The sequence below is a fragment of the Castor canadensis genome, chromosome 10 (assembly GCF_047511655.1).
Source record: "Castor canadensis chromosome 10, mCasCan1.hap1v2, whole genome shotgun sequence".
Lineage (NCBI taxonomy): Eukaryota > Metazoa > Chordata > Mammalia > Rodentia > Castoridae > Castor > Castor canadensis.
Genome location: NC_133395.1, coordinates 67,141,397 through 67,158,477, shown reverse-complemented (window position 1 = coordinate 67,158,477; position 17,081 = coordinate 67,141,397). Strand labels below are relative to the sequence as shown.

At 34.9% G+C, this 17,081-nt stretch overlaps 1 pseudogene; it reads right to left on the bottom strand.

Moving 5' to 3' along the window:
- Positions 1 to 2,113: 2,113 nt before the first annotated feature.
- LOC109678989 (transcription initiation factor TFIID subunit 9-like) overlaps positions 2,114 to 17,081 on the bottom strand; it is a 100,311-nt pseudogene continuing 85,343 nt past the window's right edge.

Here is a 17,081-nt window from a genome sequence, read left to right as displayed (position 1 = left end):
CCATGTGCAGGCTTCTTTTTTGTAGTTCAGAGCTCTTTTGAATAAATACCAAGTTATGGCACAATTATTGAATAATAAGTTTAAGAGTACATTTGGTTTTCTAAAAATATCTTCTAGAGTGGTCATACCAACCAGCAATGAATGAAAGTTCCTGTTGCTTCATCCTCATCAACATTTGATGTTTTCAGTATTCTGGATTTTGGCAATTCTAATAAGTATTTAGCAGAATCTCATTACTATTTTAAGTTATGTTTTTCAAATGATATCACATGTGGAGCATCTTTTCATGTGCTTATTTTTGATCTTTATATCTTTTTTTGGTGAAGTGTTTTTTAAGGTCTTGACCAATGTATTAATTGTTCATGTTCTTGCTGTTGAGTTTTAAAGGTTCTTAACATATTTTAGATAACAGATGTTTATCTGACATGTCTTTTGCAAATATTTTTTCTCTGTCTGCAGTTTGTCTTTTCATTTTACTGCAGTTGCCCATCACAGACAAGAAATTTTTAACTTTAATGAAGTTTAATTTATCAATTTTTGCTTTAATGATGTTTTTGGTGTAGCAACAAAAAGTCATCACCAAACTTAAGGCAATCTAGATTTTGTTGTATGTTATCTTTTAGGGGTTTTAGTTTTACATTTAGGTCTATGACCCATTTTGAGCTAAATTTTGTGAAAGGTACAAGTTCTGTGTCCAAACTTATTTTTTACATTATGGATATACAGTTTTTTCAGTGCCATTTATTGAAAATACTTTATGGTATTGCCCCTGCTCTTTTGTGAAACATCAGTTGACCAAATTTGTAGATCCCTGTTTCTAGGCACACAGTCTTCAACTAATCTTCTTTAAATGCTGTCTTGAATATATACACTCTGATTTCCATTGAGGAATTAGTCTCCAGTGGATTCCAGGCATCATCCCCACTCTCTGACTGGTAGCAGATTGTCTAATCTATACAAAACCATGTTCAAAAGTAGAACCAGGTTCAAACTGTAGAACATGTATGGTGGCCACCAAGAATCAAAACTTAAGTCCTGAGTCTGTCAATGATCATTTAAAACAACTGTCAACTGTTTGACATCATAGTATATTTATTCTTAGTTTTTTCATTTAATATTCCAATTGTTGCTGACATCATTCAAATATGAATTACTTTCAGTTAAGAGCAAAGTTCTCCTTTTGACACTACAACATGAGTGACTAATACATTTCTAGTAATATTATTAATATATTTTACTTGATAGTAAAAATACTGCCATATAGTATCAAATTTCTTATTATTTTTTCCTCAAAACTAAGAAATGTAATAGTCTGTTAGAACAATTGGTTAGATTTAAATCATTTAAATACCACAAACTCAATAAAATAGAAATTTACATTGTACTAGAAATTTTTATAACAAAACACTTTTCATAAGGAAAGGGTATAGGAAGGAGAATGTGGTGAAAATATTATGTACTCATGTATGAAAGTGGAAAAATAATACCTGATGAAACTATTCCAGGAGTGAGAGTAAAGAAATGTTGTATCCCCGGTACAACAAAAATGCAATTATAAAAAAAACTGAAAATGATTATTTTCTGAAACAGTTAATTGAGACAATATATTGTGGAAGTTTTATGTGATAACAGTTATCTAAGGAATTTAAAGTATTTCCACATGTTGGTTCGACTTCCCTGCATTTAAAAAAGCATGCAAAATTTGAAAATTAAGTTCTGTGAGATAGAGGTGTTGTCACAATGAACATATTGAATGTTAATATGTTTATTTTACTTTTGAGGCATGCATTTACAAGGTCTTGGCCGTTTCAAGTTGGATAATCAGACTATTTTCCCCTTTGTCATCAAAATGTATTTTTTCTTTCAATTTTATATAGAATAAAAATAAAGGGTTTAACATAAACTCCTCAAAATATTTTGTTTTCAAGGTGATAAGTGACACTGATTTTTTACAATAAAGGCTGATGAAAAACCATTACTAGTCAGTTCTATGAAAGAAAATTGAACATTTCAATTGAAAAGAATAGTAACCATATCCAGTCATTAAATATTATTTAAGTTTTCTAAAATATAACTTGAAAACATTCAGCATGCTTATTTCAGTACATTGGATTCAAGACCAAGTATACATGTTACAGGCATCAAGGCTAGATTGCAAATTATCATAGTCATTATCATCATCGTCATCTTCTTCATGTTTTCTTTTCAATGAATTTGATGATTCATTGGTTGTATTTTGTGATGATACCATAATGGGGGTAATAAAGATGGTTTTGGACCCAATTAATGTTGGATTAATCAGACCATTTTGAACTGCTGATGCTGCAAGGAATTGGTGCTTTTATAGCAGGGGACTGAGAAGCAGGCATCTGTACTATAAATCTTTGCCCTATGAGAGACATTGGAGTCCCTACTTCAGCTAAAACAGACACGTTTTGTGGGGTTGGTGTGCCAGTGTGGAAGTGCTTGGTCTGTGAGTAACTGAACCAACAACCATGGAACAGTTACTCTTCCTGTGGAAGTAGATGCTTTTTGTGTGTGTGAAGACTTAAGCCTATTGTTTGAAGCTGTTAAGCAGTCTCTATCAGGTGACAATCTAGGACTTGAATATGACTTGATCAAGGGGTTTGATTCTTTGCCTTGCAATATCTAATAAAAAAATCTCTCAGAGGAGGAGAAGTGAAAGACTGATCAGCATGATACTGGATTGTCAATCTTCAAAATATTTTAATAATTTTATTGAGATGTCACTCATACAGCATAAAATTTACACATTTAAAATATAAAATTTGATAGTTTTTAGAATTTTCACAGAGTTGTGCAGTCATCACCACTTTTTATTACCCTAAAAAGAAACCCCAGAACTCATAGCAGTCATTGCCCATTTGCCCTCAATACCTAGGCACTTGCTACTCTATTATCTCTTTATAAGATTTGCCGATTTTGGACATTTCGTATAAATGAGTTCATACACTATGTCATGTTTTCCACTACCTTTTTCATAAATTTTTTTGTTTAAATGTTGTCAAGTTTTATAAATTTTGTTACATGTATCAATACTTGATTTATTTTCATTGTCTAGTATTATGCTATGTTATGAATATGGTAACATTTTCTTTATTCATTCATGAGTTGATAGGCATTTAGATATTTTGATATTTGGGCTATTATAAAAATGCTTCCTTCAAAGTACTTGTGTGTTATTTTCATTTATCTTTTGTGTATTGCCTAGCTGTGGAATTATTGAGTCACATGGTAATGCTATATTTAACATTTTAAGCTACTGACAGACTATTTTCCAAAGTGGTTATAACATTCTACATCCACACCAGCAATGTATCACAGTTCCAATTACATCATTATCAAATGTCTCATAGCCATTTTTTGTTTATAATAAATATTATAGGTGAGAAGAGGTATCTCATTGTGATTTTGATTTATGTTTCCCTAATAATGTTTAGCATCCTTTCATGTGCTTATTAGTCACTTGCATATTTCTTTAAGAAACATCTATTCCGAGCTTTTGCCCATGTATTAACTAAATGACTTTTCATTGAATTTTAAGAGTTCTTTACATATTCTGGATATGAGTGTAGCTGCATTTCTGATATATGACTTGCAAATATTAATATCATCTCTCTATCCTTTCCATTATCTTTTTCCTTTCTTTATAGTTTACTTAAAGCAAAAAGTTTTAATTTTTATAAAGTCCAATTTATCTATTTTTGTTATTGCTTATGCTTTTGTGTTATATCTAGAAAGGTTTTGCTTATCCAAGGCACAGGGATTACTCCTCTGTTTTCTTATTTGAGCTTTTTAGTTTTAGTTTCTACATTTAAGTCTACAACCTTTTTTGAATTAACTTTGTTCATGTGGTATGAGGAAGAAATGTAACTTCATTATTCTGCATGCGCAAATCCTGTTGTCCCTGAACCATTTAGTGGAAAAGACTAGTCTTTCCTCCATTGAATTGTCTTAGCATTTTTATCAAAACTCAATTGGCTATAAATGTACAGGACTCTTTGTGACTCCTCATTCTGCTCCACAGATCTATAGTTTACCTTACTGCTGGTGTTGCACAGTTTTGAAGTAAGATTTGAAATAAAAAAGTATGATTCTCTAGACACTTTCAATATTGTTTTAGGTACTTTGGGTTTCTTGCATTTCCCCATGATTTCCCGCAAACACTTTAAATTCATTTCATACACAATAGATGATATAATGAATATCTAACATTCAGTGACAGCATCTTGGATGTTCTTAAGTTTTATTTGAGCAGAAAACTCAGCTCACTGTCTATATTCAGTGGAAAACAATATCAATCCTACTGTGTTTACACTGAATTTTCCAGAATCAACATTGAGTTTTAGGTAACTGATCTCTCTCATCTTATAATAAGTGTCTGATTTTCTTGTTTCCCATTAAATTCTTACTTTATTAAACAGAAATTGTATGTGCCAGATACATTATGCTTTTTAAAACACCAAGTTCTTTTCAAAGATCAGTTCCCTTATGTCAATTTATTATTTTTCTGTAGCTTATGCTTACCTACTCAGTGGTTTTCTAAACCTATCTTTGCATACTAAAAAGATTTGGCTCTACATGGTTTTTCCTATATTTCTCATTTTGACTAACCCTGAAAAATATCAGATTTCAAAAGCATAATTTTTGGTTCTCAAATTGTTTTTAGAGGAGATGAAAATAAAGTTTAAAGTGCAAAATCAAAAACATTCTTACTTCAAGAAAATTTTCTTCTTTTGATTAGCTTGATAATTGTTACCATTTCTATCCAGATTGCTGACATGGCTAAAAATAATAATTTACCTTTTACTATGTAAATAGATCATTGAAATCCATGATTCTGAATATTTCAAAACAATGGAAAGTAGAACATGCTGTGCTTTATTTTATTCTGGTTCAATTAATGAGAGGCAATTTTCTCTCTAGAAAATACTTTTCTAAACAAAAAAAAGCAATTATTATGAAATGCCCTGTTGCTTTTCAAAGCATCAACATGAAAGATGAATAGCTGTCTACTGGCAAGAAAATGTAATAATTAGTTAAAATACATAAAGAAGAAACATGTTTTTCTCATTTTTTTTTTTCTCTGTAACACCCTCTGCTGATGACTGACATTTCTTTGCTGTGTATTAAATCGTGAAGGGATTGTTTTCTTTCTGGCTCTCAAAAAAATACCTCCTGTCTCTACACTGAACAAATATGAATTGATTACTTGGAGCAGTGCAACATATCAGTAATGAGGCAGTTTTAGCAAGATGCAGAACAATTCAATATGACTGGGTAACATTTGCATGCTGTTTCTAACAAGCTCACAGGTGATGAAAACAGGAAATGTAGCAAGGACTTAGAGAGCAACCAACTCCAAGATCTTACTTTGCATGGTAAGAAATGCATACCTGGAGAAACAATGCAAGTGCTATAATATACTATCTCTATTAAACAGTTCCTCGTGTTTCTGTTATGGTGGTTTCTTTTTTCTTTTTATTTCCTGTTCCCAAGGTCCAACTATGAACTTTTTAACTACAGCAACTTTAATATATGAAATTTGAACTGGAATTACCATGGCTAAACTGGCACCAGACAAATACATTCATTTTTAAACACAGATAGTATTCTTCACCTTGGTGGTTTTTGTTTCATTTTTTCATTTAATAATGACTTGGAGAATGTTCATCAGCATTTTGTTATTTCTAATCTACTTTCTAAATAATTGCTGCATGCAGAAAGTAATGCTATTAAGTTTATGTTTGAATAATGTAGGCAGCTAACCTGCTTGTTTCTGTTATTCCTTATGATTTTTTGTAGTTAATTCTCTAGAATTTTTCACTTGCATTGTATTAACCTCAATTGAATATAATTTTATTTCTTACTTCCAATATTTATACTTCTTATTTTATTCTCTTGGGTAATAATTCTAGGAAAGTATTAAATTTATAGTGATGATAAATGTTTCTTTTCTCTTTGTTTGACTTCAATGGGAATGCCTCTGGTTTTTAATTTACACTTTAGATATGATACTGACTTTAGTTCTCCCAATAAATCTCTCTCTCTCTCTACTTCATATATCTGTGGGGGGGGGAGGCGGTTCTTGTTTACAAAGCAGTATTAAGCATGCATCCATTTTTATGAATGAATGCTGAAAATGAAATTAAACCTTGCTTTGTATTAAATGTCTTTCTGCATATGGTGGTTTCTTTTTTCTTTTTATTTCCTGTTCCCAAGATCCAACTATGAACTTTTTAACTACAGCAACTTTAATATATGAAATTTGAACTGGAATTACCATGGCTAAACTGGCACCAAATTTGCCCTTCACTACATCTTCATTAAAGGATCTAAATTGAATGCATTCTAATTACAGTGCCTTGAAAAGTCCTAGATTGATATTTTTTCATCGCTACCTCCCCAGGTTGGGTAGGTAATTTGTACACCTGCTGACTTCCTTAGACATGATAGCTGTTTCTCAGACTCCCTACCCAGAATTGAGCCCTTATTCCTTGTCACCTGTGGTCACCAAGGTAGGCATGGAGACTACAATTTAAAGTTGATAGAGCAGTGCTCCATCACAAAGGTTACTTAGTAACCAAATTCTCAACCCCCAAGAGGTAACTGACTGGGCTGTTGATGATACAATATATGCATACACCCCTAGGGAAGGAGGTTGGCATTCAAGCACATGTTTTGGCTCAAGAATGATTTCTCTTTAAATATGGCATTTTGAAGAACTATATAAACATATTTAGTAATAGTGAGTCATTTTTTTGCATTCTTGATCTGTGCCCTATTTGGTCATAAGGTAGTGCTAACATAAGTTAATAACCTTATTGAAGTAAAAGCCAAATTGAACAAACTATACATATATAAAGAACACAATTTGATGAATTCAAGAATGATGTGTACATCTGTGAAAATCACAATCAAGATATAAAATATTTATGTCACATTGGAAAGTTTTCTTATGCCTTTTCATAATTCATTGCTTCTACCATGCCTGATTTCAGGTAACTAGTGCTCTGCTTCCTATCACTATACATTAATTTGCACTTTTAGAATTTTATATTTTATATAACTGAAGCTGTAAAATATGTATATTCTTATGTCTGCTTCTTTTGTATAACATAATTCTTTTCATATTAGTCAATTTCATTCCATGTACAAGAAGTTCTTGTTTATTGCTTAATAGTGTTTACTGTTATGGATGTACCATATTTTCTTTATCCACTAATCGGAAGATAGACATTCCCTTCAAGGTTTAGGTAGTCTCAGAGAAAGTTATGAACATGTGTGGACAAGTCGTTGTGCAAAGTTATATTTTCCATCTCTTGAGTATCACCTGTGAATTAAACAGATAGATCCATTATGGGTGTATGTTTACACTTATAGTTTTAAGATACTGTGAAACTTTTTTCCCAAAGAAATTGTACCATTTTATGTCCACCAGTAAATCATAAGAATTGGTCAATATTCTTATAAACTCTTACTATCCTCAGTCTTTTTGTTTTTAGTATTTTTACTTAGAATGAGATGGTGTCTTAATGTGGATTAAGTTTACATTATTATTGATCATTTTTCATGTTCACATTTTGGACACTTATATGTTTTATGAAATGTCTGTCCAATCTTTACCCACTTTTGTACTGGTCATTTTTTCTTCTTATTGTTGAGTTTTAAGAGTTGTAAAAATATTCTGGATATAAGCCTCTATGTTGTATATAATTTGCCAGGATTTTCTGCCCTTTTTTCTTAATGGAATCTGTCATATGACTTATTTTTAGATATGTTTGTTGACATTTCAAATGTTTGTCAATGTTATACCACCTTGTCAAGTTCAATTATAAATTTTTTAAATTTCTTTGTACTTTGGGGATTCTAGCTGATACATTTTGCCAATCTCAAAGCTGCAGAGGCTTTTCTAATGTATTTCTAGGGTCTTTTATAGTTTTATCTTTATATTTAGGTCTGTCACTCATTTTTAATTAATTTTTATATATGGCATGAAATAAGAGTTGTTTTTTTTTTTTCTGTACAAATATCTAATCATTCTAATTCCATTTGTTGAAGAAGCCTTTCATTCCCCATGGAATTCTCACACTGCTATGCTTCAGACTACTTTCAAGCCTCATCCATCTAAATGTATATTATCCACCACTACCTAGTTATTTTGGTTGCTAAAACCAGGCAGTTTACAAGGCAATACTGAGCAAAAAAGAGCAATGCTGGAGGTATCAAAATACCTGACTTCAAACTATACTACAGAGTCATAGCAATAAAAACAGCATGGTACTGGCACTAAAACAGATATGAAGACCAGCAGAATAGAATAGAAGACCCAGATAAGAATCCACTCAGATATGTCCACTAAATTTTGACAAAGGTGCCAAAAACAAAGGATGGAGAAAAAAACAGTCTCTTCAATAGATGTTGCTGGGAAAACTGGATATCTGCCTGAAGAAAACTGAAATTAGATCCATGTTTGTCACCTTGTACAAGATCAACTCAAAATAGATTGAGGACCTTCATATAAGACCTGAAACCTTGAAGCTAGTACAGGAAAGAGCAGCGAATACCCTAGAAGCAATAGGCATAGGCAAAGACTTCCTCAGTAGAACTCAGTTGGCTCAGCAACTAAGAGAAATGATTGACAAATGGGACTACATGAAATTAAAAAGTTTCTGCACAACAAAACAAATAATGTCTAAATTGAAGAGGCCACCCACAGAATGGTAGAAAATCTTTGCCAACTATACATCAGATGAGGGGTTGTTAACCAGAATATACAGGGAGCTCAAAAAACTAAACTCCCAAAAAAGTCAACAACCCAATGAAGGAATGGGCAAATGAGCTGAACAGAGTCTTTTCATAGGAAGAAGTCCAAATTCCTAAAAAATGAAAAAATATTCACCGTCACTGACCATAAAGGAAATGCAAGTCAAAACCACATTAAGATTCCACCTCTTGTAGAATAGCTATCATCAAAAACACAGACAACAAGAAATGTTGGCAAAGACGTGGAGGAAAACGAACCCTCATACATTGCTGGTGGGAATGCAGGCTAGTACAACCACTATGGAAAACAATATGGAGGCTCCTTAAAAAACTAAACACAGATCTGCCATACGATCCAGCAATACCACTCCTAAGGATATAGAAATGGAATGTGAGTCAGCTTACAACAAAGGCACTTGCACACCCATGTTTATTACAGCAGTATTCACAAGAGCTAAGCTATGGAAATAGCCAAGATGCCCCACTACTGATGAATGAATTAAGAAAATGTGGTATTTATATACAATGGAATTTTACTCAGCCACAAAGAAGAATGAAATTTTGTCATTCACAGGGAAATGGATGAACTGGAGGACACCATCTTAAATGAAGTTAACCAAGCTTGGAGGCCACTAGCCACATGTTCTCTCTCATATGTGGAATACAGACCTAATACAAATGCAGCAATATTATGAACACTGGTCACAATAAGGGGAGGTCAAACATGGAAGAGGTAGGGAAACTAAGAACTTAAATATGGTTGGTTAATATACTCTATACAAGAATGAAATAGAAATCTTAAACTGACTGAAATGACCATAAGAAGGGGACTAAGGTAGAATGAAGAAAATTAGAGAAGTTAGACCAATTGGGGTTATAATACATATATACATGGAAATATCACAAGGAAGTTTCCTGCTACCTTTATCTCAAACAAGCTAAAATGCTGTTTTTCTTTTTATCTTTTCTCTTTCTTCTTCTACAAAATCACAGAACAGGAGGGTAGAACAGGTCCTGCCCAAGGGGGGAGTGCTGGCACCAGTGGGAGGGGAGATAATAGGGAAAAGGAGTAGGAGGGTGAATACTGTACAAAAATAAGTACATACGTAGGTAAATGCAAAAATGATACCCATTAAAACTATTCCAGGAATCGAGGGAGGGACTAGAGGAGAACGGTAGAGGGTGTGTTGGAGTTAAAGACCCTCAGGTGCTGAAAACAGACACACAAGAAACAGAGGAAATCTTGACAAGGCAATTTCTTTTGATCAAAAGGGTGCAAGCATGTATTCACTCAGGCAGAGTGGACATGCATGCACACATTGCCAGCAGTGGCTCCTCCTTATATCCCTGACCCGTTATTCCCACCCCTTGTCCTGGACTGGTCCAGGTCAAAGGTTCACAACCTCTCCCGATTGGTTAAAGGTTTAGGGGACAGTTTGGTGGGCAATGGAGCTATACAAGAACCCAGAAGAAGAAACAGGAACTTTTAAACAAAGCAAGCAATTTAAGATGGCAACATAAGAAACTTAAAGTAAGCTAAGAGGGTGACATCCTTTGATAGAAAAGACTGTTTTCCTTACAGGTGAGAATTCAAGTATGATATGTTTGATACATTGTAAGAGCCTGTGTAAATGCCACAAAGTACCCCACTCAGCACAACAATAAATGTAAAAAAATAAAATAACCCACAAACAACAACAAATGTTGGCAGATATGCAGGGAAAAAAGGAACCTTCATACACTGTTGGTGGGAATGTAAACTAGTACAACCACTATGGAAAACAGTATGGAGACTCCTTAAAAAACTAAAAATAGACCTGCCATATGATTCAGCAATACCACTCCTAGGAATACACCCAAAGGAATGTGAGTTAGCTTACAACAAAGGCACCTGCACACCCATGTTTATTGCAGCACTATTCACAATACTTAAGTTATGGAAACAGCCAAGATGCCCCACTACTGATGAATGAATTAAGAAAATAAGGTATTAATATACAATGGAGTTTTACTCAGCCACAAAGAAGAATGAAATTTTGTCATTCACAAAGAAATGGATGGAAATAGAGAACATCATCTTAAGTGAAGTTAGCCAGGCTTAGAATGCCAAAAGCCACATGCTCTCTCATATGTGGAATATAGACCTAACACAAATACAGCAATATGAAAAACAGGTCACACAAAGGGGAGGTAATGCATGGGATGGATAGAGCAAGGGAAGGAAACTAAGAACTTGAATGTGGTTGATGTGCTGTCTATACAAGAATGAATATAGAGATCTTAAGCTTGCTGTGGCCACCATGCGAAGGGGACTAGGGAGGAGTGAAGAGTATTGGAAGAGATGAACCAACTAGGGTTATAATACATATATGCATGGAAATATCACAAGAAAACTTGCTATGTAGCTATCTTTATCTCAAAAAAGCAAAAACATCATGTTTTGCTTTTTCTCTTTTATCTTTTATGAAATTGGAGAACAGGAGGGCAGAATAGGTCTTGCTTCGGGGGGATCAGTTTGGCATCAGTGGAGGGGGGAAGGTAGCAGGGAAAGGGGTAGGAGGGTGACTACAGTGCACAAAAGGTATACACATGTATGTAAATGCAAAAATGATACCTGTTGAAAATGTTCCAGGAATTAGGGGAGGGGAAAATAAAGAAGAGCAAGGAGGTGAATTCAAGTATATATTTGATACATTTTAGATCCTTTGTAAATGCCACAATATACCCCCACCCAGCACAACAACAACAACAACAAAAACAAAATAGCAGTCTAGCTGGGTGTGGTGATGCACTCCTGTAATCCCAGCTACTAGGGAGGCACAGGCAGATGGCCAGTCTTGGCAAAGTTAATGAGACCCTACATCAAAAACAATGGGCTGGGGACATGACTGAAGTCATAGAGTGCTTGGCCAGCATTCATCAGGGCCTTAGTACAATTTCTAGTACCACAATAAATAAATAAATAATAACTCAGTATATGTCTTCCAACATTATCCTTCCTTTTAAGATTGCTTTGTCTCTTCTGAATGATCTGCATTTCCATATCAGTTTTAGAATCATCCTGTCATTATCTATATAAAACCTTCAGGGAAGGGAGGAAATGCCAAGGTGAAAACGTATTGAGTGCTAACTCAGAGAGTAGAAGCGTTTTCTAGGTGCCCCTTCTAGCTCAAGGAGATCTAGGCACAGGTGCCTGAGGAGGGCCTTAGGTGAAGGTCCTAGGTGAAAGAGGCCTCTAATGAAGGCACATGGACTAGACTCTCAGGTGGTCTAAATTCAGGGATGTTGGGAGCTGGAGTCTTTGTCTCAGCTCCCTTCAGAGATTGCAAAACATGGACTGTGAATCAAGGGCAGCCATCCCAGGAAAAGTTTTGTAATTGCCCAGGGCTAACCCTGAAAAAGATCACACAGAAGCTTTTACCTCTAGAAGCTAGACTTCTCGAGGATCATTCTTTCACCAGAAGAACATTTTTCACATTTGTCATGATGCTCAGCTGCTCCCAATCTCTCAACCTTTATTGTCATTATTTGCCTGGGACACAAATTGAAGGTTAATAGATTTAGTTTCTTTTATCCTGACAAAATGTTGGCCCAACTGTCTTCTAGCTTGTAGAGACTCTGACAAGAAGTTTACTTTTATGTTTATCTTTGTCTCTTATTCTTATTTGGCCTTTCCTCATGGCTATTTTTAAGAACATTTCTCTATTACTAGTTTTCAGTGATGTGGTTTTGCTTTGCCAAGGAATGGTTTCCATTACAGTGTTATTTTACTTGGGGGTTCATTAAGCTCTTTGGAACTGTGTGCTTATATTTTTAGCAAATTTGGGAAATTTACAACCACTATTTCTTTTTTTTTTCTTTTATTATTCATATGTGCATACAAGGCTTGGGTCATTTCTCCCCCCTGCCGCCACCCCCTCCCTTACCACCCACTCCGCCCTCTCCCTCTCCCCCCACCCCCTCAATACCCAGCAGACACTATTTTGCCCTTATTTCTAATTTTGTTGAAGAGAGAGTATAAGCAATAATAGGAAGGAACAAGGGTTTTTGCTGGTTGAGATAAGCATAGCTATACAGGAAGTTGACTCACATTAATTTCCTGTGCGTGTGTGTTACCTTCTAGGTTAATTCTTTTTAATCTAACCTTTTCTCTAGTTCCTGGTCCCCTTCTCCTATTGGCCTCAGTTGCTTTTAAGGTATCTGCTTTAGTTTCTCTGTGTTAAGGGCAACAAATGCTAGCTAGTTTTTTAGGTGTCTTACTTATCCTCACCCCTCCCTTGTGTGCTCTTGCTTTTATCATGTGCTCAAAGTCCAATCCCCTTGTTGTGTTTGCCCTTGATCTAATGTCTACATATGAGGGAGAACATACAATTTTTGGTCTTTTGGGCCAGGCTAACCTCACTCAGAATGATGTTCTCCAATTCCATCCATTTACCAGCGAATAATAACATTTCATTCTTCTTCATGGCTGCATAAAATTCCATTGTGTATAGATACCACATTTTCTTAATCCATTTGTCAGTGGTGGAGCATCTTGGCTGTTTCCATAACTTGGCTATTGTGAATAGTGCCGCAATAAACATGGGTGTGCAGGTGCCTCTGGAGTAACCTGTGTCACAGTCTTTTGGGTATATCCCCAAGAGTGGTATTGCTGGATCAAATGGTAGATCAATGTCTAGCTTTTTAAGTAGCCTCCAAATTTTTTTCCAGAGTGGTTGTACTAGTCTACATTCCCACCAACAGTGTAAGAGGGTTCCTTTTTCCCCACATCCTCGCCAACACCTGTTGGTGGTGTTGCTGATGATGACTATTCTAACAGGGGTGAGGTAGAATCTTAAGTGTGGTTTTAATTTGCATTTCCTTTATTGCTAGAGATGGTGAGCATTTTTTCATGTGTTTTTTGGCCATTTGAGTTTCTTCTTTTGAGAAAGTTCTGTTTAGTTCACTTGCCCATTTCTTTATTGGTTCATTAGCTTGGGAGATTTTAGTTTTTTAAGTTCCCTATATATTCTGGTTATCAGTCCTTTGTCTGATGTAGAGTTGGCAAATATTTTCTCCCACTCTGTGGGTGTTCTCTTCAGTTTAGAGACCATTTCTTTTGATAAACAGAAGCTTTTTAGCTTTATGAGGTCCCATTTATCTATGCTATCTATTAGTTGCTGTGCTGCTGGGGTTTCATTGAGAAATTTCTTTCCTATACCTACTAATTCATGAGTATTTCCTACTCGTTCCTGTATCAACTTTAGAGTTTGGGTCTGATATTAAGATCCTTGATCCATTTTGAGTTAATCTTGGTATAGGGTGATATACATGGATCTAGTTTCAGTTTTTTGCAGACTGCTAACCAGTTTTCCCAGCAGATTTTGTTGAAGAGGCTGCTATTTCTCCATCGTATATTTTTAGCTTCTTTTGACTGAGTATTGCCTTGGCTATTTGTGGCCTCTTGTGTTTCCACATAAATTTAACAGTAGATTTTTCAATCTCTTTAATGAATGTCATTGGAATTTTGATGGGAATTGCATTAAACATGTAGATTACTTTAGGGAGTATCGACATTTTTACTATGTTGATTCTACCAATCCATGAGCATGGGAGATCTCTCCACTTTCTATAGTCTTCCTCAATCTCTTTCTTCAGAAGTGTATAGTTTTCCTTGTAGAGGTCTTTCACATCTTTTGTTAGGTTTACACCTAGGTATTTGTTTTTTTTGAGGCTATTCTAAATGGAATTATTTTCATACATTCTTTTTCAGTTTGCTCATTGTTGGTGTATAGAAATGCTAATGATTTTTCTATGTTGATTTTATATCCTGCTACCTTGCTATAGCTATTGATGATGTCTAGAAGCTTCTGAGTAGAGATTTTTGGGTCTTTAAGATATAGGATCATGTCATCTGCAAATAGGGATATTTTGACAGTTTCTTTACCTATTTGTATTCCTTTTATTCCTTCTTCTTGCCTAATTGCTCTGGCTAGGAATTCCAGTACTATGTCGAATAGGAGTGGAGAGAATGGGCATCCTTGTCTGGTTCCTGATTTTAGAGGGAATGGTTTCAGTTTTTCTCTGTTAAGTATAATGCTGGCTGTAGGTTTGCCATATATAGTTTTTATAATGTTGAGGTACTTTCCTTCTATTCCTAGTTTTCTTAGAGCTTTTATCATGAAATGATGTTGGATCTTATCAAAGGCTTTTTCTGCAACTATTGAGATGATCAAGTGGTTTTTGTCTTTGCTTCTGTTAATGTGGTTTGTTACATTTATTGATTTTCGTATGTTGAACCACCCCTGCATCCCTGGGATGAAGCCTACTTGGTCATGGTGAATGATCTTTTTGATGTGTTGTTGAATTCGGTTTGCCATTATTTTGTTGAGGGTTTTTGCATCAATGTTCATTAAGGAGATTGGCCTATAGTTCTCCTTTTTGGAGGTGTCTTTGCCTGGTTTTGGGATAAGTGTAATACTGGCTTCATCAAATGTGTTTGGCAGTTTTCCTTCCCTTTCTATTTCGTGGACCAGTTTAAGGAGGGTTGGTATCAGTTCTTCTTTAAAGATCTGATAGAATTCAGCAGAGAATCCATCAGGTCCTGGACTTTTCTTTTTGGGGAGACTCTTGATTGCTGCTTCAATTTCATTTTGTGTTATAGATCTATTCAGGTGATTAATTTCCTCTTGGTTCAGTTTTGGATGATCATATGTGTCTAGAAATCTGTCCATTTCTTTTAGATTTTCAACTTTATTTGAATATAGATTCTCAAAGTAGTCTCTGATGACTTCCTGGACTTCCATGGTGTTTGTTGTTATCTCCTCTTTTGCATTCCTAATTCTACTAATTTGGGTTTTTTCTCTCCTCATTTTAGTTAGGTTTGCCAGGGGTCTATCGATCTTGTTTATTTTTTCAAAGAACCAACTTTTTGTTTCATTAATTCTTTGTATGGTTTTTTTGGTTTCTATTTCGTTGATTTCAGCTCTTATTTTTATTATTTCTCTCCTTCCATTTGTTTTGGGATTTGCTTGTTCTTGTTTTTCTAGGAGTTTGAGATGTAGCATTAGGTCATTGATTTGGGATCTTTCAGTCTTTTTAATATATGCACTCATGGCTATAAACTTTCCTCTCAGGACTGCCTTAGCTGTGTCCCATAGGTTCCGGTAGGTTGTGTTTTCATTTTCATTGACTTCCAGGAACTTTTTAATTTCGTCTTTTATTTCATCGATGATCCATTCTTCATTAAGTAATGAGTTATTTAGTTTCCAGCTGTTTGCATGTTTTTTGTCTTTACTTTTGTTGTTGAGTTCTACTTTTACTGCATTGTGATCAGATAGTATGCATGGTATTATTTCTATTTTCTTTTATTTGCTGAGGCTTGCTTTGTGCCCTAGGATATGATCTATTTTGGAGAAGGATCCATGGGCTGCTGAGGAGAATGTATATTGTGTAGAGGTTGGATGAAATGTTCTGTAGATATCTACTAGGTCCATTTGATCTATTGCATATTTTAGATCTTGGATTTCTTTATTGATTTTTTTGTTTGGATGACCTATATATTGATGATAATGGGATGTTAAAGTCTCCCACAACCACTGTGTTGGCATTTATATATGCTTTTAGGTCTTTCAGGGTATGTTTGATGAAATTGGTTGCATTGACATTGGGTGCATACAGATTGATGATTATTATTTCCTTTTGGTCTATTTGCCCTTTTATTAGTATAGAATGTCCTTTTTTATCTCGTTTGATCAATGTAGGTTTGAAGTCTACTTTGTCAGAGATAAGTATTGCTACTCCTGCCTGTTTTCAGGGGCCATTGGCTTGGTAAATCCTCTTCCAGCCTTTCATCCTAAGCATATGCTTATTTCTGTCGGTGAGATGAGTCTCCTGTAAGCAACCAATTGTTGGATCTTCCTTTTTAATCCATTTTGTCAAGCGGTGCCTTTTGATGGGTGAATTAAGTCCATTAACATTAAGCATTAGTACTGATAGGTATGTGGTGATTCCTGCCATTTAGCTGTCTTAGTTGTTTGAAGGTTTGATTGTGTGTACCTAAGTTGAGGTTACTCTCTACTGTCTTGCTTTTTCTTTTCCTGAGGTTTGGTGCTGCCTGTCTTTTCATGGTTAAGTTGGGTTTCACTTTCTGTGTGCAGAATCCCTTGAAGAATCCTTTGTAGTGGTGGCTTTGTGGTCACATATTGTTTTAGTTTCTGCTTATCATGGAAGACTTTTATTGCTCCATCTATTTTGAATGATAGCTTTGCTGGGTAGAGTATCTTGGGGTTGAAGTTATTTTCATTCAGTGCCCG